Source organism: Megascapheus bottae, chromosome 5 (assembly GCF_031878675.1).
Source record: "Megascapheus bottae isolate mThoBot1 chromosome 5, mThoBot2.hap1, whole genome shotgun sequence".
Taxonomy (NCBI): domain Eukaryota; kingdom Metazoa; phylum Chordata; class Mammalia; order Rodentia; family Geomyidae; genus Megascapheus; species Megascapheus bottae.
Window position 1 is genome coordinate 33,387,159 of NC_143513.1, and position 26,494 is coordinate 33,413,652.

At 34.7% G+C, this 26,494-nt stretch overlaps 1 long non-coding RNA gene across 1 annotated transcript; it reads left to right on the forward strand.

Annotated features, from left to right (window-relative positions):
• The first annotated feature begins 982 nt into the window (after positions 1-982).
• LOC150063200 (uncharacterized) lies at positions 983-25,511 on the forward strand. The gene is made up of 4 exons (XR_016535409.1): positions 983-1,053; positions 19,123-19,169; positions 23,151-23,248; positions 25,183-25,511. It is a non-coding gene; the product is annotated as an uncharacterized LOC150063200 (long non-coding RNA).
• Positions 25,512-26,494: the final 983 nt, after the last annotated feature.

Sequence of the window (26,494 nt, forward strand, 5' to 3'; positions counted from 1 at the left end):
TTAGGTGTGAAAGCAAATAATTACCAAAAGAAGGATATCTCATAATTTATTACTACACTCTTAATACTGTCATACCATTTTTGAGGTACTATCACATTGAATATTACTGAAACTTCAATGGCATTTGATCTTCAGCATTAACCATTTTGTCATTAATATTTTGACTAATATATTCTATCTAGTAGATCTTTCAAAAGCTTTCTGAACTTTGCCTTTATTTCTGAAGTTTCCTAATTTATCCATGAGATACCATAATAACTCAACAGCTTTGTCATGGCACCCCGTATTTACAGACAAGCATAAGCCTTCCTCCAGGAGCGCAGATATGACACACTGTCTTCTGAGCACATTTGTTTAACACATTCACAGAAGAAATACCAGCCCAATATGTTCTAGTCTATTTTGAGTTCAAGACAATCTATTCTTCATTTACAAAATCTGCCTAAGCTCAGTGATGCTGCTTCAGACAAATTAAGTCACTTTAAATGGATCCTTTGCTTAAAACTCTATAATCTTGTCTAAAATTTAAAACTATACCTACTATAATGCTGTTGATGGTCCTAAAGACTCCCATCCTTTAGATGACATATCAGGGACATACCTCTCTAGATTACCTATGATGGCCTTAGTTGTCCATGCTCTTTCTGTGCAAGAAATGTCTCTTCCAACCTCTGGCCTCATGCTAGAAATCAATCCTCTTATAGCTCTTGAGTCTGTGATCATGCATATATTTCTCATTATATCTTATGTCCTGGAATCAATGCCTTGTAATTTGGCTATCACTCAGAAGTTCCCTTTGATACAATACATGCCCGCTTCCACACAGGCCCAGAGTTCAGGACAAAAAACAAAAACATAAACAAAATGACAACAGCAACAAAAGATGGATTCCATGGGTAACTGTCACAATCCACTTATGAGAGGGAGTGATCTCATTAGTCCTCTGTTCCTCACCAGAGTCTCAGATCTCCACCCCCTTGAACACCTGTGGACTCTGCTATCTGTGAACAACAATAAGTGTTCACTGGCTAAACCAACGGCATTAAAGCCATGGTAAGTAGTGATCCGTGGGATATTGCCACTCTCTGTTCTTAGCCAGGTGATAAAAGATAGCATCCAAACCAGCTAGTCATTTCAGCACTAAATGCCAAAGGCAACAATGTGGTCCATCTAAATATTTTACACATGACTTTTCCATTGCCTAAGAGTAACTCATTCAGCACAAAGAATTCAGCAAGAATATTTGCCTCACAGAAATATAAAATATAAATGACAGCCACACATATATTCACGTATGCTAAAACTAAAATACAAAGCATCATTGGGGTGCTCATTTCCTTCACAGATCTAAATTTGACATCATAGGGAACAAGACACATCATCCCAGGCTCAGAATATGTAATGCTTTCTTTGGGTCTTTTTCTTGGCTATAGGCCTCAAGCAGATGGTTTGATCAGAAGTTTATGGTTCTCCCCAAAGTATTTCTATTGTCATTATGCACTGACAAATAGATTTTAATTAGGTGTCTATACTGCAGAGAACTTACCCTAATTTACATCTCTTGACCAACTCATACCCATGCAAACTTTATAAAACCTTGCTATGTCATTTCCTGTATAAAGAGGCTATGGTTCACCTCCATGTACATAAAGACTTTTATTAGAGTCACTTTAATAATGTCTCTTCCTTCCTTTATAGCATTTCAGTCCTAACCCCAGCCCATAAAAGCTGAAATCCATATGGACAGTGCAGGTTCTCTTGGGATCCATTAGCCACAGACAATCCCAGTGACCAGTTACCTGAACATCTGGCACAGAACACAACTGAACCTGAACTTTTACCATTGAAACCACCATGCTCAATATTCTCATTGTATGAGATGGGTAGTTAACCTGGATCACCTACTCATCCCTTTACTAAAATAAAAGTAGTGCTTAAGAAGCAATCTTAAACAACCAAAAAGATAGAAAAATCTCTTTAGTCAAGGCTTATCCTATTCAGAAACAATAATAGAATCAACACTGCATTGAATAATGATTAAACCAGATAAATCAGACAACACCTTCCCAGTAATAACAAATACCAGAGGAAATATTGGAACATATTTCTAAAGACTATTGTTGTCATTACCTATCACTTGATCCAGAAGCTCACAGTTGGCCATCCTTACAATTAAAATGTGACAAATACTGAGTTTGGTGAGTATATCTGAAGACTTCACCATCTTACCCTTTCCAAACCATTGATCTGAAATGGAAAAATGTAATATGTTTTCTATGCATTGCTAAGTCTATGCTTTAGACCTCTGCATCAAGAGACAGATGAACAAGAAAAGATCTATACAGAGTTAATGAGTTTCATATGGCACGGGATATTTTGCAAAGGAAAACTCAGAGAAACAAGGAAACCCCAAATGTTCCATGGTAAGTCTGGTGAAGATGGGAAGAGTTGAGTAGAAATACGATTAATTAATACAGGAATATGAAGAAATGTTAATAAATTAACTGGAACTCAGCAAGGCCCTGGGTTTTCAGATCTTTTTCTGTGGTCTATATTTCAGAGATTAAAAACTATTTCTTCTGGAATTAAAGGTATTATAAACTGTTTTCAGAGTAGGCCAATGTGGTTTTATGGCCTGTTTAAGGGGAGAGAGAGCAAGATAATTCTATCTGGTTTCTGCGATGTTTCAAGCATTTCCTCAGTTGTCATGTTGCTATATTTTGCTATAAAGTGTTCTGGACCTTGTGTGGTACAAGGAGTCAATGGTAATTAGCTAACTTGGAGTGCAACTCTACCTATAGACTCCGTTACAAGCATTCAAATTGGCAAGTGGTTGAAGATCCTAGAAATTGCTTTCAACTAAATCAAACCATCAAAAACCTAGGTTTCTACCTAGGTTTAGAATTGATTCAGGTGATCAACTGCTCTCCTAGTAGCTCCAGTTCGATTCCAACAAATGATAAAATGTGTTTCTCCCAAATAGAACTAATATGGAGCCAGATAATTATATACACCAAAATTTTCTTAAAATAACCATTCAACATTTATTTTATGGAAGAATCTATCTTTTCACCTCTGTGGGAAAAACTCTGGACTCTTGAGGCTCTTCAGGTTGACTTATCATCAGTTGGAGCTTAAACATGTCAGTCACTTTATGGTACTGGTACAGCTAACACTTTGGCACTTAAAAGTTTCTTGATTTAAATTGTTTATATCTTCCACAAAACAACAACAACAACAGAAATTATGACCCATCCTGATTGAGATGTCATAATGAGGAAGATATCACATTTTCTCAATAATACTTGCTGCCAGAGGTCATTTGTTCAATTACCCTGAGACCATGTCTCATGGATGTCTTTCCTAAGACTCAGACAAGCTGAACAATGATATTGCTCACTTTACTTCATTTGACATTAGTAACTCTATTATATGTCTGTGTTCACTGTGTTCTTAGCTACTGAACTCCACACTCTTCCACAATGTACAGTGCATCCCTACATCCCCAAGGCCTACAGGGAAGACTTGTGGGAGTCCTATACTCTGCTCCATTCTAAACATTACTATTTGCCCCAGAACGTAGTCTTATGTCTTCACTGAGAAAGAATTTCCCTTTCCTCATCGCCTGTTTTACTCTCCTATACCAGCTTTCCATCACAGCCTTGCCACTGCATCTCAGACTATGAACACTGTTACAAGTGCATATGCCTTGGTGACAGCCAGCTTTTGAATACCTTACTAAACATTAGGTCATACATATTTGACCATGAAGCTTACTAAATATTAGGTTATACCTTCATGGATTTTCCATTATATTGTTATCTGGAAATATATATATATATATATGTATATATGTATATAATAGCTATCTTAATAAACTATATAATATTCTCAGATCATTAGAAATGTCAGAAAGTTCACACTTTCTTTTCTAATATTACAATAAATGGGGAACTTGGTTATGGACAGGAATATGTAGACTTATACTTTAGCTTGTTTTCTTTTTTTATTATTTCGCCTTTTTTCTATAAAATTAAAGACAGTTTATGCCCTACTATTACAGAACTTTACTGTAAAAGTAAATAGTTTCTCTGAAAATTGATGCAAGTGGCATCAAGGTAACCATTTGTCATATAGTTCTTCTACTACGGGTGGTTGTGATTAAAATGCTATTTTGACCCTGTTAGGAAAACTTGAATAAAGGCTAAGTCAGTTTCTCTTCATGAACAGAGAGATGTGTAGCTCAAACACATGTTTTATAAGGTTCTCACAGTCCCAGTTCAACTGTGACTATGTTATTTCTATGTAATTTCTATGACTATAAGTAATTTCTAGTTACCAGATAGGCAGAGATTGCTTCTGTGTTCTGAGCCCATGAAATATCTAAGTATGTAGTCGATTCATAAAGAGCAAAGAAGCCTACTTAACTTTGTCCCATATGCCACAGTCCAGCTTGTTGCTGTACTGAATGCAGACACAAGTCCTCATGTGGCCAACATGGAGAGCCTTCTCTAATTGGAGCCACAAATGCCAAGTGGCCTTTCAGCCACTCAAGTGCCATTGTGTTGCATAATGCCATCAAAATTTAGGGTGAAATTTATAAAGCAATTGTAAATGTCCCATGTGTTCTGACAGACTAAGCTGTCAACTCAGGCCATCTGTAGTTAAAGAATGAAAATCAATTAATGTAAGGTAACCACACATGAGAAAATTTATGCTTTTACTTCTTAGTCAGTTATCATTCTGGTCACAAAATTACACTCTGATTTCTTTGGTTAGAATACATTACATATATTTGCATATTTACTGCACAGAATTACAAAGGCATCTGTGTTTATATAAGGTTTGGGTTATGGTATATGAAATAGAAATTATATTTCAGAAATCTTCGTCTCATGGCTTCATAGATCGTATCTCTTCTTTCTCCATGCTTTCTGCTCTAGCTAATAAACTCTTACATATGTCCCAGAAAGAATAATTTTACTGAAATTGCTACCTCCTTTAAGGTATAGTTTATATCATAAAAGACTATTGGAGTCTACAGCAAAAATTAACTCACAAATGTTTAGAAAAGAAGTAAAATTTGATACTGATATTCTCTCAAGTATTTGTTAGAAAACTAAACAGTTAACAATTTATATGAATAGCTTATATATAGGAGAACTATGAAAATCAAGGTTCCAGACAAACTTTGGGCAAAAAAGGGAGTCGTGAGAATCTTATTTCAATAAGTAAGGCTGATTGTGGTGAGTGTATGCTTATCATCTCAGCTATAGCAGGGAATATAACCAAGAGTATTGTGACTCAGTTTGACACAGGCAAAAAGCAAGCTTCTGTTTTTAAGAAAAGGCTTGGATGCAAGGCTCACGAAGTAGTGGCTGGCATACATGCACCCAAATTCACAGAAAAGAAATGTACTAATATAGACCTTTGGAGTAGTGCCTGGAAAAGTCAATAAAATGGGCAAATGAAAGGAATGTCTTCTTTGTAATGAATTGATGAGTTGTTTTGTTCTGAACCTGGGCCTTGAACTAGGGTCTGTGTACTATCTCTGAGTTGTTTTGCTCAAGGTTAGTGCTCTACTACTTGAATTACAGCTATATGGTCTGGACTTTTGGGGTTAATCAGATGTAAGAGTCTTACAAACTTATCTGCCAGTTGTGATTCTCAGTTCTCAGTCACCTGAGAAGCTAGGATTACAGAAGTGAGCCATGACCTCACTGGAGTGAGGTGGAATCTTAGAGTTGTTTTGATTTGCATTTCTTTTATGACCAGAGATGTTGAGCATTTCTTCATGTTCTATAGGCCATTTTTGTTTCTTCTTCAGAGAAGACTCTCTTTTAATGGGATGGTTGTTACTTTGGAGATTAGTTTTGGAGTGATTCAATTTTTTGAGCTGTTGATATATTTTACATATGAGGCCTTTGCCTGTTGTATGGTTGGTGAAGATCTTCTCCCACTCTGTAGGCTTCCTAATTAGTTTACTATCTATGTCCTTTGCCATACAGAAGCTCTGCAGTTTAATGCAGTCCCACTTATCCAGCCTTTCTCTGATTTGTTGTGTTTCTTGGTCCTTATTGAGAAAGTTTCGACCTGTGCCAAGGAAGTCTAGTGTGTCTCCTATTCCTTCTTGTAAAGTTTTCAGTGTGTCGGCTTTTACCTCGAGGTCTTTGATCCATTTGGAGTTAATTCTAGTGCAGGGTGACAAAAACGGATCCAACTTATTTTTCTGCAGGTGCTTAACTGGTTCTGCCAGCACCACTTGTTGAAGAGGCTGTCTTTCTTCCATTCTATTTTTTTTTTTTGGCTCCCTTGTCAAATTAGGTGTCCATAGGTCTGTGGTTTAATATCTGGGTCCTCAGTTCTATTCCATTGGTCCTCAGGCGTGTCCTTGTGCCAGTACCAAGCTGTTTTGATTATCATAACTCTGTAATAGAGTCTAAAGTTTGGTATTGAAATTCCTCTTGTGCTGTTCTTTCTGCTATGAAGTGTTTTTGCTATATGAGACCTTTTATTATTCCATATGAAATTTTGGATTTCCTCTTGTATTTCTTTAAAGAATGAATTGGGATATTGATGGGTATTGGGTTGAATTTGTAGACAGCCCCTGGCAAGATTGTCATTTTCACGATGTTGATTCTTCCAATCCAGGAGCATGGGAGGTTTTTTCATTTCCTCAATTCTCCTTTAATTTGCTTTTTCATGGTTTTAGAGTTTTCATCAAAAAGGTCCTTTACATTCTTAGTTAAGGTAATTCCTAGGTACTTTATTTTCTTTGAGGCTATTGCAAAAGGAGTTGCTTTCCTGATTGTTGCCTCATTCCTCTCATTGTTGGCATAGAGGAAGGCAGTTGATTTTTGAGGGTTAATTTTATACCCTGCTACCTTTCCAAAAATTTGAATCAGCTCAAGGAGCTTGGGAGTAGGTCTATAGGGTTCTTTAAATACAGAATCATGTCATCTGAAAAGAGGGAAAGTTTCACTTCCTCTTTCCCTATTTGGGTCCCTTTTATGCTTGCTTCTTGCCTAATTGCTCTGACTAGGAATTCTAATACTATGTTAAAGAGGAGTGGAGAGAGTGGGCATCCTTGACTCATTCCTGATTTTAGAGGGAATGGCTTTAGCTTTTTGCCATTAAGTATAATACTAGCTGTGGATTTGTCATACACACTCTTTATACTACTGAGGAATGTTCCATGGATTCCTAGTTTCTCCAGAGCTTTTAGCATAAAGGGGTGTTGGATCTCAGACATAGTTTATTTTAGTCAAGGAATTCCTGCCAGATAATTCTTGGGAGCAGGGAGGGAGTAGAGTCCAGGCTTGGTGACTCTACATCTACATCAGAAAGCTCTCTTACTGGGTGGGGAGTTTGGCCTAGGGGTAGAGTGCTTGCCTAGAATGCATGAAGACCCGGATTCGATTCCTAGGTACCACATACATAGAAAAAAGCCGGAAGTGGTGCTGAGGCTCAAGTGGTAGAATTGAATCCGTCCATAGGTAGAAAGAAGATACGTTTTCGGGGCCCTGGGTGTGATGAGCTTCACAATAGTGAGGTGGATCCATGGAGGGGCCTGTATTGTGACCTTCAGGAGTTGGAGTTTTCCTCAGTGGCTGTCATCTACCTAGGCAAGTACATTTCTTTCCTTGGTTCTCCAGTGAGAAGAACTGTGTCCATGTAACTTCCAACTCTAAGTAGAGAAGCAGGGCCCTTTCCCTGCTGCCTCCATGAACCTCAGTGAGGAACCTGGCTCTGCCCTCATGCCTCTGGGGCCTTACTCAGGAAGTCTATCAGCCTCTTATTTCCAATGAATCACAGAAAAAGCCAGAAGTGGGGCTGTGGCTCAAGTGCACAGGGCCAGCCTTGAGGAAAAAGTAACTCAGGGAAAGTGCCCAGGGCCCGAGTTCAAGCCTCAGGACCGGCAAAACATAAAATATAAATGTATAAATTCATTAAGAAAATAAAAAGAAAAAAAGAAGATTCATTCATCTACTCTATGCTTCTACCTGGCCTCATAACAGGCATGCGCAAAGTAGTGTTGTGCCAAGATTGTTCCATGTTTTGGGAATGACCCCCTCCCCCCTTGTTTAGGGTCCATGTACTTGAACCCCAGGTGGTAACAGCTTGGTGCTCAGTGGTTAGACACCTGAGCTCTGATTTGACCAGTGGTTTGAGTTAAATAGCCAATCAGGTAATTGTACTTTTCCTATATAAGCAGTGTAAAGTTCTTGCTCAGGGCCTTTTCAGCATTGCCGGCTGCTGGTACGCGGAGGCCCGAGTCTAGACTCTTAAATAAAACGACCCCTGCTCTTTAGCTTTGACTGTGGCCTCTGGTGGTCTTTTTGGGGTTCTACAAATTCGGGTACAACAGTAGAACTTTTTTCCCTCAACATTTCATTTCAGTCCGCTTTTCCCAGAAAGTATCCCAAGTATTAGGACATACTTCTAGTCTTCTTCTATATCTTTTATTCTATGTAATTTTTACTCTGTATCATGTACTGTTCATGTAGTGGGTGCTTTTGTATGTCTTCCAAAGTAAAGATGTGGTTAACATGATATGGGTTCTCACCAGATATTCTTTGACAGAAAAAACAGAAGGGAAAATCTATTTCTATGTTAATATTTTCTTAAACTATAGAGGAGAGGTTTTCATGTAACATACAGCATTGTGTTCATATGCTTATATAAAAATGCTTTACAATTAGCCAATTGAAATTATGTTTGTTGATATATTAAATTTATATTATTATAATTATTATTGTAATTCTATACTTTTTCAGGTGTGTTATTTTTGGCTTTCCCTGCTTGGTGCATTGCCTGATATTTCCAGATCTTTCTGTCCAGCTATGTAGACAATTTAAGAATAATTACTCATTTGTAGAAACACTAAAAGGTATCTAGGATGAGAAAAAGACATATAATTATTCCTGGTAGATTCTTAGTCCTTCTGACAGCATAGTTTAAACAGTTAAAAAATTAATATGAAGGAGTTCAAAGTCTTTGTTTGAAGTCTTCATGAATGTCTTCTATGCCTGCTGAAAAAATATTATAAAAGTAGTTGACTATTTTTATTTAAACTATGAACTTCACTAATAAATATTAAGATTTCTTATATGAAAGGAAACAGTGTCATAAGTCCTGACATATTTTAAATGTTGACTCTTGGTTCTCTTACCTAAGAAAATGCCTCAGTAGTAAGTATAGTTATCTGTTATTCTATCTTGTTAGCATATAAGAAGGCAATTCCATCTCCCACCTGATGGAACCTATGGAAAGCTGGCTTCACTTTCTCAATTTCATGGCACATGTGAAAGAAAAAGTCCATTCAATTTACTTTTCAAGGATTGATATAAATCTTGGGAAAGGGATGCTATGCACTTTCCTCTGGCATTGTTAGATGCAAGAATAATCCATCTATATATGATGATGAAAAAAAAAACAAACTTCTAGAGCATGAAACCATCAGAAAGCAAAATTGAGCAAAGAAAACGCACACAAAAAAGAGACAGATTATATCATATTTGATTATATTCCTTGAGTCCTTGGATCCAGCTGTGATTTAATGAACCCTGGAATTTTCTGTTTCTGAGCCAATATATTCTGGTATTTATTGACCTTAGTCACTTTCAACTAAAACTTTCATTACAAATAAAACCAAGTAATTGAAAGTAGAAATTTATGTAAATAGATGCATAATTATTTTAAGTATTTACAATTAAACTATATATTCAAGTGTTTTTCAAAAATACTAATATTTGAAATATAGGTATTTTTCTTGGAACAGTCTTTAAAATATGTCATAAAGTGAACGACCTAAACACAATTCTTAAATTGCTGCCTTATTGTCTAGGAATATGATAAATTATGTTACAGATGGTAATAGTGAATAAATAAAAATTTCCTTATATTTCATCTACTTTATGGTCCCATTTCTTCATGTTATTTTATTTTTATTTATTTTTATATTAGATATCTATTGTTTAATGCACATTTTGTAATTGCTCATATAATGAACCTGTTGATGACTTCCAAAATTGTACCTTCTTCCTTGATTCCCAGATTTCCATACACAATTACTACTCTATGTTCCTTCTTACATAAGAGTATAATTTTGTCTCATTATTTCTTAGTCTCATGTGCAAACATAATTAACATTATTGGGTAAATATCAAGAGAGAGTAAAAGTGAGGAAGTAGCTGCTTTAAAACCTATTAGTGCACAAAATGGTGTTCATTGGGGGTTAGGAACCCTACTATGTGCTTGGCTAATAACCTAAATAGCAAATCAGAGGAGATAAGGTTTATAAATTAACTCTTCTCCCCTTGGTGCCTTACTGATCTCCTTCCACCAGGTAATTAACTTTAATATAAATGGAATAGGCCTTAGGAGGCATAGCAATTCATTTCCTATTTCCTCTTCTCTATGTTTCTCTCATTTTTTTTTCCAACACCATCTAAATCAATTGTTCCCATGACCAAATTCTTGTACTCATAGGCTTACTCATTTCCCCCAAGCACTGATAGTTAATTGAACAATTTCCCACTGAAATATTTCATCAGTTATCATCTGTTGTGCATCCATAATTTCAACAAACTCAAATTTTTCTGAAAATTGAGGCAATTTTCCTTTGATTGATGATACTTTACCAAGGATGGCTTCATGGAGCACTTTCTGGGTGGATTAAGAAACACGTTGCAATAGGCTCAATGGTTTCCCTCATTTGTAATAGTTAGTGCAAACCTTGGACTCTCCTAGCAGAGGATTACAATAGTTCAAAACCTAGATACATAAGGCCCTATAGGATGAGGCTAAATGAAAGGACCTCCAGAATATAGAAACGTGAGCTATATAATGTGTGATTGTTGGTCTTAATGTACTATGTTATTTCTCATCTCTTTTGTTGTCCCTTGGTTATTCTCATATTGTCACAATATCTTACCTTGTTATCTGGTATATTGTATATATGTTTGTTCATTTGAGATAGGAAAGGGAAGGGGGTAAACAAGATGAGAAGAAGGGGTGGGGGAGAGAAATGGAGACAAAACATGAGAAGGGGTATCAATGTGTGTGAAATAATGCACCTTCTATATGGTGAATATAACTGTAACCCTTCTATTAATTACAATAAAAATTTTAAAGGAAATACATTACAGATAGTGTCTCCATTATACCTGTAGTTCCAGATGCTCTGCTTCAGAGGCAAAGATCAAGAAGATCAAGGTTCAAAATAAGTCCAGGAAAAGTTAGTAAAATTGCAATCACTAAGCCAAGTGGTTCACATCTGTAATTCCAATTAAATGGGAAGTACAACTGGTGATGATTTGATTTGAGGCCAGATAAAACTGGAAGACTATTCCAGAAAGTAACAAAATCAAAACAGGCTTGAGATATGGCTGTGGTCATAGCATGCATACTTGCTAACCAACTCAGTAGTCTAAATTCAAACCCATTATTTCCAAAAACAAACACAAACAAAAACCTCCTATGTGCTTCATTAATCATTTAAGCAGTTATTATCTTCCCATTGAAGCTCATATCCATCAAATTTTATTTTGTTCATGTGCTTACTCCTTCAGATTAAAAGATATTTGCCTTATTCTTATTATTCAACATGGTGATAGTTCAGAAGATCCTCTCTATAACTATTTATAAAGTATTTTTATCAAATTAGATATTAGAAGTAATTAGAGATATAGGGGAGGATGTGTGTAGGTTATATACCCAGATGACAGCTTTTTATAGAAAGAACTTTAGCAACTGTGGCTTTTGGTATTACTGGATTCCTGGGGAAAAGTCCACTACGAATAAGGAGAGGCAGCTGTGTACAGATAGACTCCTACTTCCTTCCTATTTTAATATCCATCTTACTCATGAAACATCATTGGTAGTTTCACTAAGTATTCTTCTTTTACTGTGTAACTTCCTTTAGATATATGCTTTTATGCTATGTTTGTTAAAATTTGTATTTCTTATTTTATTTCTTAGGTATGTTTATAGACCATGTGAGAATATATTCCTTCATTAGTAGTGAGAGTGACATGATCTCTAACATTCTAATGAAAGACTGCAATTTCATTACGAATAATGTGTCCTCTTAGGTTCCATCCTAGACTATTCTTAAGAGGAGAAAAAGAACTATTTCTTTAATCTTTTAAAGTACACTGTCTAAGAATAATAAGTAAAAACAAAGCAAATGACTCTCATATAGGTAAGGAAATAACATTCACAGTCTTTCTATTCTCAACAAAATACAAAGTCCATATAGAACTAGAATTGAGCAGGGTAGTTGGAAAAGTCTTGATCAAATATGTAAAAGGTGATGAACTAGTAAATAGCAGACACCTGTCATAATTTATATGAATATATATCTATGCAAAAGAAATTCTGACATTTGTCTTCCATATTTAAAAATAATTCTTGATATCTTTTAGTATATATTCAAGGTATAATATTATGTTATACATGTAATTTTAAAATAGATCTGTTTCCTAATTGAAATTATACTGTTACTAATACTTTTAAACTATTCTTAATAATGATGAAAAGGTAAAATTTGAAGGTGGCAAGTAGAAATTTTATATGGTGAATATGGAATCAGCCTTCTTAAAAAAAGTATTTCTGGCTGTGGGCAGTAACCTAAATCACAGATTTCCAAAATATATTTACTGTGTATAAAAAAGTCTTCTAATGATGATTGGTTGTATGAAATTTTTTCATGCTGTTTTGAATCCCTATGCTGATTTCTATTGTTAAAAATATTAACAGTAACTCTAATGATAGGACTTAAATAATACTGCTGTTGAAGGATGAAAATATAGTAAGAACTGAGAATAAAAACTGACAGATTAGGTGTAATGCAGTATTTGAATAAAAAAATATAAAACATGTGCCATGTAAGAAAAACCAAAGCATAACAAACTATGCGCAAAAATTAAATTCAGCAGGCCAGGGGAGAGACTCAAACTGCGGAGAGAGTTTAAGACTTCAAACCCCAGTAGTGAAAAAACAAACAAACAAAAAAACCCCAAAATGTAATGAATTATATAAAATGATAAATATTTACATGTATGAAAATTAGATACAAAAATCAGTTACAGGATGATAAAACTATGTACAATATGCACCTTAAAAATATACCATACAGTGAAAATTAATTATCCCCCAAAGAACAGCATAGTTCATATTTGCATATCTTATATTGCTATGTCTATGAAATTAGAACATTTACCTCAGGATAGTGATTGATGTGAAAAATCTGATCAGATAAGAAAATTGTAAGAGAGGAAATGGAAGCCATGAATTTTCTTTGGTTTGTTGGTTGGTTTGTTTGGAGACGGGATCCTGGAATTCACTGCATCACTCAGGCTGCTTTGAGCTCTTGACTTTCAGGCTTCAACTGAATTGATTTGAACTCTGCAAAGGAGTTCAGTGGATTCTTAGCCTGAACTTAATGTAAGTGATGAAACAGGTGACAAATTCATATTAATTTATACAATCATGTTTTGATCAAAACACTTGGAAAATGATACACACACACACACACACACACACACACACACACCTAAAATGTAATTTAATTTAATATACTTAAAGTGCTAGAAAGATCTGCAAAATGCTAGAAAATGTTACAGATGCATAGGTGAAGATTCAATTTTTAAAATGTATGAAGTAATATATAACAAATTATGTACCATAAATCTGAGTAGCAAGAAAGGAATATCTTAGAGAAAGAATGAAAGTCACTAATAACTATAGATACTTAGAAAGTCCAAGTGCATTATATATTTTTTTAATTTCACTTCTTTCTTAGGTTGTATTTTTATAGTGAAAAGTGATAAAATTTTTTCTCTACGTTATCACAGTTTTATTAATTAGGCTCATCAATTTGACCTTATATATCTTGTCAATAAAAAAAGAATTACTTTAAAGAAACAAGCAACTAGTTTAGTCCAGAAACATAGATTCAGATTATCCTGTAAAGCGTTTCACAGTGGAAGGAGTTACATGGGCTTATTTTATAATCAGAACAAAAGAAAAGTATTAATTCATGTATTATATTGGTGGAGTCCACAGATCAGTAGTTGGGATCTTTTCTAGAGATTTCAGAATTTATCTTATAGCCTTATTAGATTTATGATTGATGCAAATATGCATTTACCTACAGGTCAGCCAAAATTGGTGATGCATCCCAACAGTTCTATCTAGTTTTATCTAATTAGATCAGATGCAGTTTGATAGTAATTGGCTAGCAAAGAAACTAATGGAACCTCAACATAATATTACTTCTGGATCTACAATATTCTCTCCACAATCACAGTGCTCTATTTGGCTGAGGTCAAACACTTCAGACTCTTATGTTTGTTTCAGAGAACCTCAGTTTGAAATCTTATTTTTTTTACCCTCAAATTTTCATTGCTTCCTTATGTATTCACTTTTAACCTTATGAATGAGTTACTTATCACCAGTATTTCTCCTTTAAAAAGAACATCTGAAATATCTTCTAATGTTAGATATGTTCTTGGAAATTCATAATAAAGAATTCCTTTGTCATTTAGTAAGATTCCAGCCAATGGAATGGAAGCAGAATTACCTTGTGGAAAAATCCAAAAATTGTCTTAGAAGTAGTAATATAATACTTTTTAAGCATTTACTTAGTATTATAAAATAATACCGTATCTGTATATGGTATCAGTTGAATAATAAGAAAGAATGAGCTGGTGTCTGATAAAATAGACCCTGAGATCAGTCGTAAAATGCTTACACCTAAATGAGATAGATTAAAAGCATTGCTTAATTCATTACCATTTAGTATTTTCTGTTAATCACATGTTAATTTTCCTTCCAAAGCAAACTTGGTTGGCAGTGTTGTAAGTATGGAACAAGTAAGTCACACTAATAACAAAATTGAAGACATTTTAAGGGAAAATAATTACAGTTATAAGAACCTTTACCTTGAAAATGAATCTGAGAGTATTTGTCAATGAATATAGTGTCAACTTATTGATTCCATATGTTTGATCTTTACTCTTCATTTGTAGGAGTAAACTCTAAACTTTACAGCAAGATGCATTAAATAATTCAAAGTAGAAGAAAAAATAAGAAAAAAGGGAAAATAAAATGCAGAACAATGAATTGATTACAATTTTTCCTTCATGTTTAGATATGCAAAATTATTCAACTTTTTTAAGTATTTCATTCAAATGTGCAATTGTGAACAAAGAAGGCAATGCAAGTTTTGTGGGCCTAATGCCCAAATAATTTTTTATCCTCTAAAGAAAACACGAACACATAAACTTACAAGTGCATTATTGAATGTTGGAAGTTTTCCTGAAGAGAGAAAACTATACAAATATTGAAAAGTTTACCGATTTCTCAATGCTCCACCAAATCCAGTGACAGAAATCAAAGAAAATTGTTACCAGGCTCTATCGCTAAGGTCATGATTAAACTTTATACATCTACACGTCTATCTATCTATCTATCTATCTATCTATCTATCTATCTATCTATCTATCTATCTACTTAAATACATACACACATATGTGTATATATGTGCATATATATATATATATATCTTTTATTATAGTGTCAAAAGCTAAAGAACATTTACAGAACTTCAAACTACAAGTATCTACCTGACCCAAAGATATGGTTTATGAGCTTATGTCTGTGTTCTGTCAAGTTAAAGATCTATTGTTCTAGCCCCATTTGCAGGTTAAGCACCCAAGTCTTGAATAGTGCCTCTCATTAATCATTATGTGTACTCAAACAACATCATGTGACATCCCATTGACCTTTGTGGGCTGTTTTGATCTTGATAGATCTTGATCACCTATGTGTTGGAAAGTTTAATTGTAATGGGTTCTCTAGGAGACTTTGTCATCCCTTTGTCCCATGCCCATTGCTGGTGTCTACCTTCTACTTGTCATATTCAAGGCCAGAAAACCTCCACCTTAAAAGGGCTTTTAGGAGTTAGGTCAGGATAATGCAGGGGAAATCCCCTCCCAGCCACTGGGTGTGGAGATCAGGTTATGATCTGCTCCAAAGAAACTTCTATCAGAGAGAACAATCATTTTCAGGCTGTGCCATGCCCTGAGTGATTTCATCTTATAAAATAGAAGTTCACGCCATACTGAGTGCAAATGCTGAGGCAGAATGACTCTACATCTTGCTTTTGCAAGTAAACAGCTACCATCTGTTCCACACAAATCATGGTAGAGATTAGACATTTTTCTACACGTCTGCATTTACAGCATAAATATGTTTTCTGCCTGCAGAGTTACATTCTCCTCTGTAAATCCTTCATTCTGTTTCCATGGGATGTGCTGTACTGACTTCTCTTTTCCAAAGTGATTAGAGAAACAAAGAAAAGGAGAAAAATTAAGGGGCAGTTTAAATAAAATCATTACACTGTTACCTTCATTACCTTTAATGGAGGAAAATCATAACAAAATCAATTATACTAGGGTTTTTAGAGGTAAAATAGAAAAAGTTTCCATGTACAATATTTTAATTGAAGTGTGAGTACCATTATTTAGAATTATCTTATGAATTTCAAAGTATTTTCATCAACGTATTTTGTATATGAATTGCCAATAAAATATAACTTAAAAAGTAACAGGTAATGAAGTTAAATTAATCCATTTAGCCTTCACAAAATTCCATTTTTATAAAACCATAGTAATAAAACATGATTAAGAAACTTACCACATAATAATAAATTTATTTTCATTGTTTAAAACATAAATTCAAAAGTTTACATGTTACAAAGGCTTAAAATAAATATTCAGTTTGGATTAATTTTATATTTATTTGGTTTAAACATACAGTAGTCCATTTATTAAGCTTTTTTCTACATTTTATAATTGTTACTACAGTAGAAGCAGTAAGTTTCTGATAAATGACAAGAATGTGGCATTAAGGTAATGTTTAACTAGTGAGCAAATTTCATATGTAATCCAAAGGACAACATAGCAAAATAGTTATCTATATACACTGAAAATGAGTATTACTTGTATCAAAACTTAGATGCAGTTTTATTCTTAAATTCCATATGTTTAGTAGACATAAGGATAGATCCTCTTTAATCCTCTTCATAAGCCTCTGGGGTAACGTTAAAGATTGCTTTTAATGTGAAGGCAAGTATTGCTATTGTTAAATGAAACTGAACATATTAATAAGTCCATTGCATTCAGAGGGCACAATTAATTAACATCTATAGAGGAAATTCAAAATTTTGGTTTCCCCAGAAGACCCTTAAAAAAGAAAAAGAAAGAAAGCAGGGCCAGGAGTTTGGCCTAGTGGTATAGTGCTTGCCTAGCATTCACAAAGACTCAGGTTTGATTCCTTGGTACCACATACATAAAAAAAAGCCAGAAATGGTATTGTGGCTCAAGTGGTAGAGCCCTAGCCTTGAGAAAGCCCAAGGACAGTGCTCAGGCTCTGAATTCAAGCCCCAGGACTGGCCAAAAAATCTGATATAACAGATTTCCTATACAAAACTAGTTGATGATATCAATTTACTCACATTGACGGGTATTCTTACCATTACATAGAACATCAGACAGCCACAATTCCTCTTTTAATGTTCAAATTTAAATTAGCATAAAGAATGGTTAAAATCTGACTTTGTTACCTGCATATTTTATATATATACAAATATACATATATATGTTTATTTGAAATAGGAAAGGGAAGGGGGAGGAACCAAGATGATTGAGGGGGGTGTGGGGAGGGAAATGGGGACAAAAGCATCAGAAGGGGTAGCAATGTGTGAGAAGTAAAGCACCTGCTATCTGGCAAATAATAACTATAAACCCTCTATGCATTACAATTAAAATAAAAAATAATTGTTTAAAAAAACCTCCCAGAGCAAAAAAGATTACTGCAAATATTATTTCAAAATAATATTACATTATTTCAAAATAAAACTTTTTTGAAATTACATTTTGATTTATTAAAATAATAAGCTTAATAAAATATTTACTAAAATAAGTAGATTAATACTTAACTCATTCTAGAAATATTCTATCAGTTTCAAAGAATATATTCATTTTAATTTGAATTCGTCAGTATTTGGAAAAACTGGGGAAAAACAGACTCGAGATATTTAGTCAGAATTATAACAAAATCTGTTTTCTGTACATATCTGCTTGAATAAACTCATAAAAACATATTTAAATTATTTCAACTTAGCTTGCAAAGAAGTAAATGTAAAACTGGCTTGTACATTCAGATCAAAGTTTAATTTCAATATTCAATTTATTCAAAAAACCTAGTTTTTAGTATATGTTCGCTGAGTAAAGATATTTAAATAGAACAACAAACTTCTTCAACAAACAAAATAGTCTTGAAATTCAAATGTAAAATATCCTTCAATTAAAATGTATTTTAAGTAATTCAATTAGATTCAGAGAATCTAAAAACCTCAAAGAAATTGTCGGGCCAGGAGTTTGGCCTAGTGGTTAAAATGCTTGCCTAGCATGCACAAAGACCCAGGTTCGATTCCTTGGTACCACATATATAGAAAAACCCGGAAGTGGTGCTGAGTATCAAGTGGTAGAGTTCTAGCCTTGAGAAAGTCCAAGGACAGTGCTCAGACCCTGTGCTCAAGCCCAGGACTGGCAAAAAAAAAAAAAAGAAAAAGAAAAAGAAATTGTCCTTCTTAGAACAGACCTGGTGAAACCTGCCTAAGAAACCAATGTGAGTTACACAGCAAGATCCTATCTCACAAAATCAGAGAGAAAGAAAGAGAGAGACAGAGAGACAGAGAGACAGAGAGATAGGAGAGACAGAGACAGAGAGACAGAGTGTCAGTGAATGAATGAACTAATAAATAAATGTCCTTCACATAAAAAGTCATTTGATTTCCCATTTTTCCTGTCAGAAATGTATATTTCTTTCTTTAACTTTTGGACATGTATTATTTTATGGCAATTGAGGATGGGGAATTTATTTTTTACTGCAAGTTAAATTCCATTTTGAAACTGCTTTAGTGAGAATGTTTCAGTATATATTATAAAAATATGCCCTGCTCTATTAGTAGTCCCTAATTTACTTTCTGTGGTGACCTCTAAATATAGATACACTTTTCACTAATAATACTTTTAAGTTTTTCCCTTTCAGATATACATAGCAACCTTCTGTGACTACAGAGTAAATTGTGATAAAAGGTAAGCTGCTTGGCAGCTTCTCCAAATTTCATGTAAATTTTCATCCATGATTACACACACACACACACACACACACACACACACACACACACACACACACTGTCTTTCTGGTGAGAAAGAAGTCCTAGCCTTATGAAGGAGAAAGAAATGTAACCACATTTTGTAGAAATATCATTCCAAAGAGACTTTGGCAGAATTTTAAGGCTCCAAGACCTTAAACAAGGAGGTCAATGAGAAATAGTAGCAGGTTAGGGAAGATATGGATGGGATTGAGTAATGCACAGACTACATGACTGGCAGTTGGCTACAGGATGAGAGCGGGAGAAGAAACTAAAGGCACTCCCAGATTCCTATTTTAGTCTGTTTGGGAGGATATATTTCAATCAACCACAAGAGGAAGGGCAGATTGCCCATCTTGATGGAGACAAGCCTCCTTTCAGACTTCCATTACCCAAGGGAGACAGAGAGGCTTGTTTCCCAGATAAGATATAATGTGAGAAGGTGTCAGAGAGTTATGCTGCAATTTAATACATTTAAGACCTTAACAAGTTCAAATAGATTTGGGGATGAAATTAATATATTTTGAAAAACATGGGAGTTTTTCTTTCTTTCTTCCTTTCTTTCTTCCTTCCTTCCTTCCTTCCTTCCTTCCTTCCTTCCTTCCTTCCTTTCTTTCTTTCTTTCTTTCTTTCTTTTTTTCTTTCTTTCTTTCTTTCTTTCTTTCTTTTTTTCTTTCATCTCTCTCTCTCTCTCTCTTTTTTTGTTTTCTTTATTTTTTGGTCATGGGGCTTGGATTCAGGGCCTGAGCCCTGTCCCAGAGCTCTTTAGCTCAAGACTAGCACGGTACCCCTTGGTGCCACAGCGTCAACAACTGGAGATAAGAATCTTGCAGACTTCAGTGCCCAGACTGGCTCTGAACTTCAGTCCTCAGATCTCAGCCTCCTGAGAAGCTAGGATTACAGGAGTAAGGTTGTAGGGTTTTTTTTTTTTGCAAATATTTTACCATTCTATCAAATAATAGTAGGTTCAGCAATTCTAGATTATTTTCTAAAATTCTGTGAAATATTTAATTTTCTAACGACAATGATTCATTTCTTAATACGCTATGGAACGTTATGGGAGTTTGGTTTTATTCTGTGGGGTGTATAGTAATTTGTACTTAAGGTCTTAAATGTACTGTGCAATAACTCTGATCCTTGAACCATATCTCAGCTCTCTTTCACTTTAGTAATTTTCTCCTGTGTGTGTGTGTGTGTGTATGTGTGTGTGTGTGTGTGTGTGTGTGTGTGTGTGTGTGTATTCTTTATTTTTGTCTAGGGCCAGACTCAGAAACTAGGATCCTCTAACCTAAGACATTCCAGATAAATTATGATTATCAGTGTGAGAATTTTAAAAGTTTTCCTCTGTGTGTGTGTCAGGGGGGTGGATGGGTATTGGAATTGAACTTGATGCCTAGTGCTTTCACTTGGCTTTTTTGCTCACTAGAGCTATGCTTCCTCTTCTGGCATTTTGCTGATGGGTTTTGATAATAGTCCAGAGGTTCCTCTTTTGGCATTTTGTTGGTGGTTTTTGATAATAGTCCAGAGGTTTTATCTCAGCCTTCTGAGTAGCTAGGATTATAAGTATTGGCCACTGGCACCTGGTAAGTTTTTTTTTTTTGTAACGTTACAAAAAAATGTTACAGTCACAGTCATCAGACAGTAGGTGCATTATTTCTCACACACGGATACCCCTTCTTATGATTTTGTCCCCATTTCCCTCCCCCACCCCTTCCAATCATCTTGTTTTACCCCCCTAATCTTTCCTATTTCAAATATTGTGGGTTTTTGGTTGTTTTATTTTGTTTTTGGCTTTTGGGGTTTTTTATCCTCATGGCTGGCTTCAAATCAAAATCATTAATGTCTCTGGGGTAGTGAAGAATATACACTTGTGCAACTATACCTGACTTTTACTGAAGAGAACGCTGAAGCTCATATGCGGAACTTTGAAGATAATGTAAACAATTTTAAAATTGGGGACTACATTGTTTGAGCTCTGTCTACAAATGGAGTGGGAAAACTATGAATCAAATCCTGAAAGATAGAGAGGATCAAATATGCACCGTTTTATACCAATAGCCTCAGATGCTTGGGGTTTTCATGTAAAGCCTTAAGGCTTCAAGTCTCTCAGTAGATTCTCACTCTGCTTTCCTTTGTAATAAATACCCTTAAAAAAGATCAAGGCATTTTTGGTACCCAACAACATAATGTAATTGATGTTTTTCCTTATTAAATAAAAACTTTATAGCCACAGGGTCTGCATTTTAGGAGACTAAAGCTTGGGGCTTATGTATCTGCAGGTCAGTCCATGTGGATAACAATCCTTACAGAAAGTATATTTAGTCTTGGAAAATACTTTGCTTCCGCAAGGATATAGGAGTTAAGGCATAAAACCATTTACAGAATACACCACAATTGCACATTTCTTATGTTTACCTTCTCTTTTACTTACTTACAGTTATCCAGAAGCTGGTGACTTCTCTAATGAGTGAAATAGACTTGTTTGGACAGAGTTAGGATACTGGAACAAACTAAAGATATCACTGCTACACTGAAGTCTAGACATACAGGAATATAAATATATTGTTGACAAATCTATTTTTTTATATTTTTGTCCAAGATAACTTGGAAATCCTGGGGTTTTGGTTTCATTTTAGAGGTGAAGAAGGTAATAATCATTAAAGCACATTTTAAGTCTGATGAACCTTTTATCAGTGTATTACATCATATTTAAACTGGAATTCTTCAACCTTCCATATGTACTAGAGTTATAGCAAATAGTTTTCTACCTCTTGTGGAAAATATAATTCACTAAGAATCAATGAGAATTTTTTTCCTGGTCAAAATTATACTTTTTCAGCTCTATTATATGACTATATAGTACATATGAACATATCAGATGATTTGTGAATTCATGAGATTGAGAGCTATGGTTTTGTAAATTCTTTATTCTTCCCACCTAATTAATATACAGGAACCTACCAACAAGGATTTACTTATGTCCATACCACAGTTAGAGGAAACACATTCTTCTGGAGAAATGAATGAATAGTTCATTTATGACCACTGGAAGACAGAGGTTCAGAATCTATGTCTCCACCTCAGTGGTGAACTCTTTCATCTTGAGTATTTCTTAGTGGGCTAAGACCCAGAGTCATTCAAATAAAACTGAGTTATCTCCCTTGAACAGGAGTCAAGGTACTGGTCCATGATTAGAAGCATAGTGAAAGAGATGTGGCCTACTGGAGGCAATATTAAACTACGGGCGCCTGAGTTTCCCACTGCATAATGGAGATGACATAGTATAGAGGTCAAACAGGGTAGGGGAAGGAGCCATCCTGGTCTCAGACTGAAAGACTGAAAGAATTTACAGGCAGATCTTCAAAAGACAGCACACTATCTGGAGGCTGGGGTACCTGGCAGGAAGCAGTGTCAACTCCCCCATCAAGTCTGCTTCACATTAAGATGCATGTTTTACTGTGCACATTACCAATCCTGGCCAGGCAGGACGATCTCAGTCTAGCACAGAGGTTAACACATGGCAATATTTTTATACTTTCTCTTAATACTAGGTTCTTAGAAACAGATAACAACTCCAGATCTACAAATAGAAATCTAGGTCAGAGGCCAAGGACTGTTTTTTGTCTTTTCACTCTTCTTTTTCAGTTCAATTTATCATCAGTATATTTGATCCCCTAAGGACATTTTTAAAAAGACAGTATATTTCCTTTTTATTTGTGATGTTTGGAAAAGATATGTGTGGAGTCCAGACTTTTGAACACAGTTACATGTGTCTTGGATAGGAACCAATTAGCTTTGTTGAGAGAAAAAAATCTTACTGGATGGAACAGTTTGCTTAAAATTCTAAAATAGTGTGGTATATTTAGTTTTATTGTACTTCAAAGATAATTTATAAACATATACTTTGTGTCATGTACTCTAGCCTTCTCTGCCCTTAGGTCAATGAGATAATGGATCAGAACAGGATAATGAAGCACTGTCATCATGAGAATGAATGAAGTACTGTTCGGGTCCTGGAAAGTAAGCTCTTAGTTCCTTAATGGCTTTAGAAAATTCACATCTCCAATTAGAAAGAATAATCCTTCATATTGAGTAGTAAATTTTTCTATTTTCTTTTCCTCATGATATTGTTTTTCTGGTTTGTTATTTGATTTTGATGAACTCCACTGAATTAATATTCTGTTAATTTTCTAGGAAGAGCATTTCATGTCATGACAAACTGAATTGCTTAATTAGCCAACATGTATTGTCTAGCAGATCTGGGACCTAGAATTACAAGATCAAGGTTTAACAGGGCAACATTCTCTTTAGGGTAATAGAAAAGACCTGTTTTAAGCTTCTTTCCTAGTTTCTGGCCATTCCAGTGTTTGGGACAGAAAGCCTCTAATATTTGCTCAGCATTTTCTGTGTTCAAGTCTCAGTCCAAATAGCCTCTATATAACAATAATATATGGTGAGCCCTTCCACTCCAGTGACACCTCAGCTTAACCATTTACAATGGTGATGACCCACAATATTTACAAATAAGGTCATATTTTAAGATACTGGGATTTAGATATCAATGTACGAATTGTGGGAGATAACAATTGAAACTTAACACTCAACTAAACTGTCTTAGTTCTATAAAATGGCTTAGTTCTCTGCCAAGATAAGTTACTCTGAATCTGAATTTATGTGCATATTTAACAAATAGATTCAGAGCCAAGTATAATTCTGTAGACCCAGAATACCTGGAAATGTTAATAATGAGAAAAAAAGAGTTGTCCAGCAATCTAAGTGATCCTGATAAGAGAAAGAGCTGAGCATAGGTGTTATAAGACCAAGGTCGTAGAAATTTCCACAACAAAGCATGGCTAGATTTCCAATTTTTTTTCAAAAGTCACTTTCAGATTTGGTTGAAATATTTGTTTGTTTTTTAGTTATACTAGGGATTTGGTCATTCTTCCACAGTTTCTTGCAAAAAAAAGTCAATGGTGATATAAAACTTCTCAGAATGATTCAGTCTAAAGGAAGTACCAGTTCACCACTGCTCAGCTTGATTTGTCTGATACTAGGCATTATATTGAAATGGTTAGAAAACTGAGAGAGACATATTGTTTTATTTATGTAAAAAAAGGATAAACTATGGATCCTAGACATATGTGTTTGTAGGTTACCACAAAGTGATTTACATATGATAATAAGAAACCTATGTTTCTTTGTGATTGATTTATCATACTGAAATACAAAACATAAGCTTTGTATTATAGCAAAAGCTATACAGAAGGTATAACACAACAGTAAAAGTAAAAGAGTTAGGTCAGACAGGTAGGTAAAGTTGTTATTCAGGTTACTTTTACATGAGTGGCTCACTTTAAGAGGAAACATAATCATTAAATGAAATCTGTACATTGTTAAAAATTGTAAATTTGAGAGGCTGGGAGTTTGACCTAGTGGTAGAATGCTTGCCTAGCATGCACTAAGGCCTGGGTTTGATTCCTTAGTACCAGATATATACAAAAAGGCCAGAAGTGGTATTGTGTCTCAATTGGTAGAGCTCTAGCCTTGAAGAAAGCCCCAGGACAATGCTCAGGCCCTGAATTCAGTACTCAGGACTGGCCAAAAAGAAATCATAAACTTTGTGTTCTTACTGGGTAAATAATTTTTTACACTACCATATTTATTTATACAGTGAAAGCTGGTATTGAAACCCCCAATTCTGTAATTTGGGAGCAAAACTGATAAATCAAAAATTAGCTGTAACAATCATCTAATAAATCTGGGATTTTTTGTAGAGATTGTTAGAGCAAAAATGTAGCTATATATGAAAATTTAAATGCAAGAAAATGATGTAGAAGTATTATGTAAATATATAGAGTCATTGACTTTGAGCAAAGTAAAATAAGATGAAGTGAAAATGTTGGAATTGGAGCACGAGATACAAGAGAACTGAAAAGTGCAATATTGATTTTTAGGGATAGGGTTAAAAAAGTAAAGAAACAAAAATGTATGTACTCACCTCCATGAACAGACTGAAGCAATCCTCTTCACATAAGCAAAATCCAGTGGACTTTGACTTGATACAATAGAACATGTGACAAATGGAGCAATGTGGAGTTTGCAAAGAATGCAAAGAAACTAAATGGGTGCTTTGTGCCTGGCTTTTTCTCCAGAAGGATGAAGGATTATCTACCCTGCAGTTAACTTTTTTTACAGAGAAGGAAGGTGAAGACCTGTCAGAGAAATCAAAACAAAGGCCTGATTGAAAAAATATGAGAAATTAAGTAGCCATAAATCATTAAGTTCAAATAGGCATCATCTAAAACTTCTGAAGGAGTTAAAGAGCAATGTAGCTAAGCTACCACGAAAAATGTATCAACACCTTCCATCAAAGGAGAGAGTGATGAATGCCCATCCATCCTGAAGAATAATCCATTTGTTACTTGGAAAGTTAGGATGTAATAAAAAATTGGACTTGTCTAGAATTATTCATGCCTTTATATGAGAGTATATTTTTCCCTTGTGTAAAATGTGTACCTTTATATTTGGCTTATTTTTTCTGGATTATATTTTTCTGTCTATAGACTTTCCTTTCTGTTTTGTTGCTGGTATTTTATTTTATTTCTGAATCTCATTCTGTGTTTTCTAGTCTGAATATTATTAAGCATTACTTATTACAGTGATGGGTTACCAAGGAGAAGATTGTAATCCAGCCTAAAATAATTCATGTCAGCATTTGTTATTTGTCAAGTTGGTTTACTCCCTTAAGCAATAACTATCATTATAAAAAAGTGATGGGACCCGAATACTAAACATAAAGCTCTGGTCAGTTTGGTTTCCCAAATTCATGCATGTATTTATTTGTGCCTAAGAATTTTCTCACAGTTTAAGTATCTTTTTGTAAAGTTAGGTCAGTTCTGTAATGCTCAAACAAATTAATAAGTAGCCTATGAGCTTGATAAGAGTTTCTGTGATGAATTTGGGGCTGTTACCTTAAAGACCAGACAATGAGTGTACAAGAGATAGTAACGTTGTTCAGTTCTTAGCAGGTGGCAACAGGCCAAGTCTTCCCATCTTGCATCGACAGTGAACTCTAAATATGGACTATTCAAGGAAGAAGAGAAATGTTTATTAGGTTTACTTTTTATTGAAAATTTAGAAAGGGACTGATAATTGTGATGAATTGTTCTTATTATGACTGTGAATATATAGCATGACCCACTATTTCTGGAAAGTCTCATCAAAATTATTTCATTGGCTTCAAAACCTATGAAATCTATCTACCTC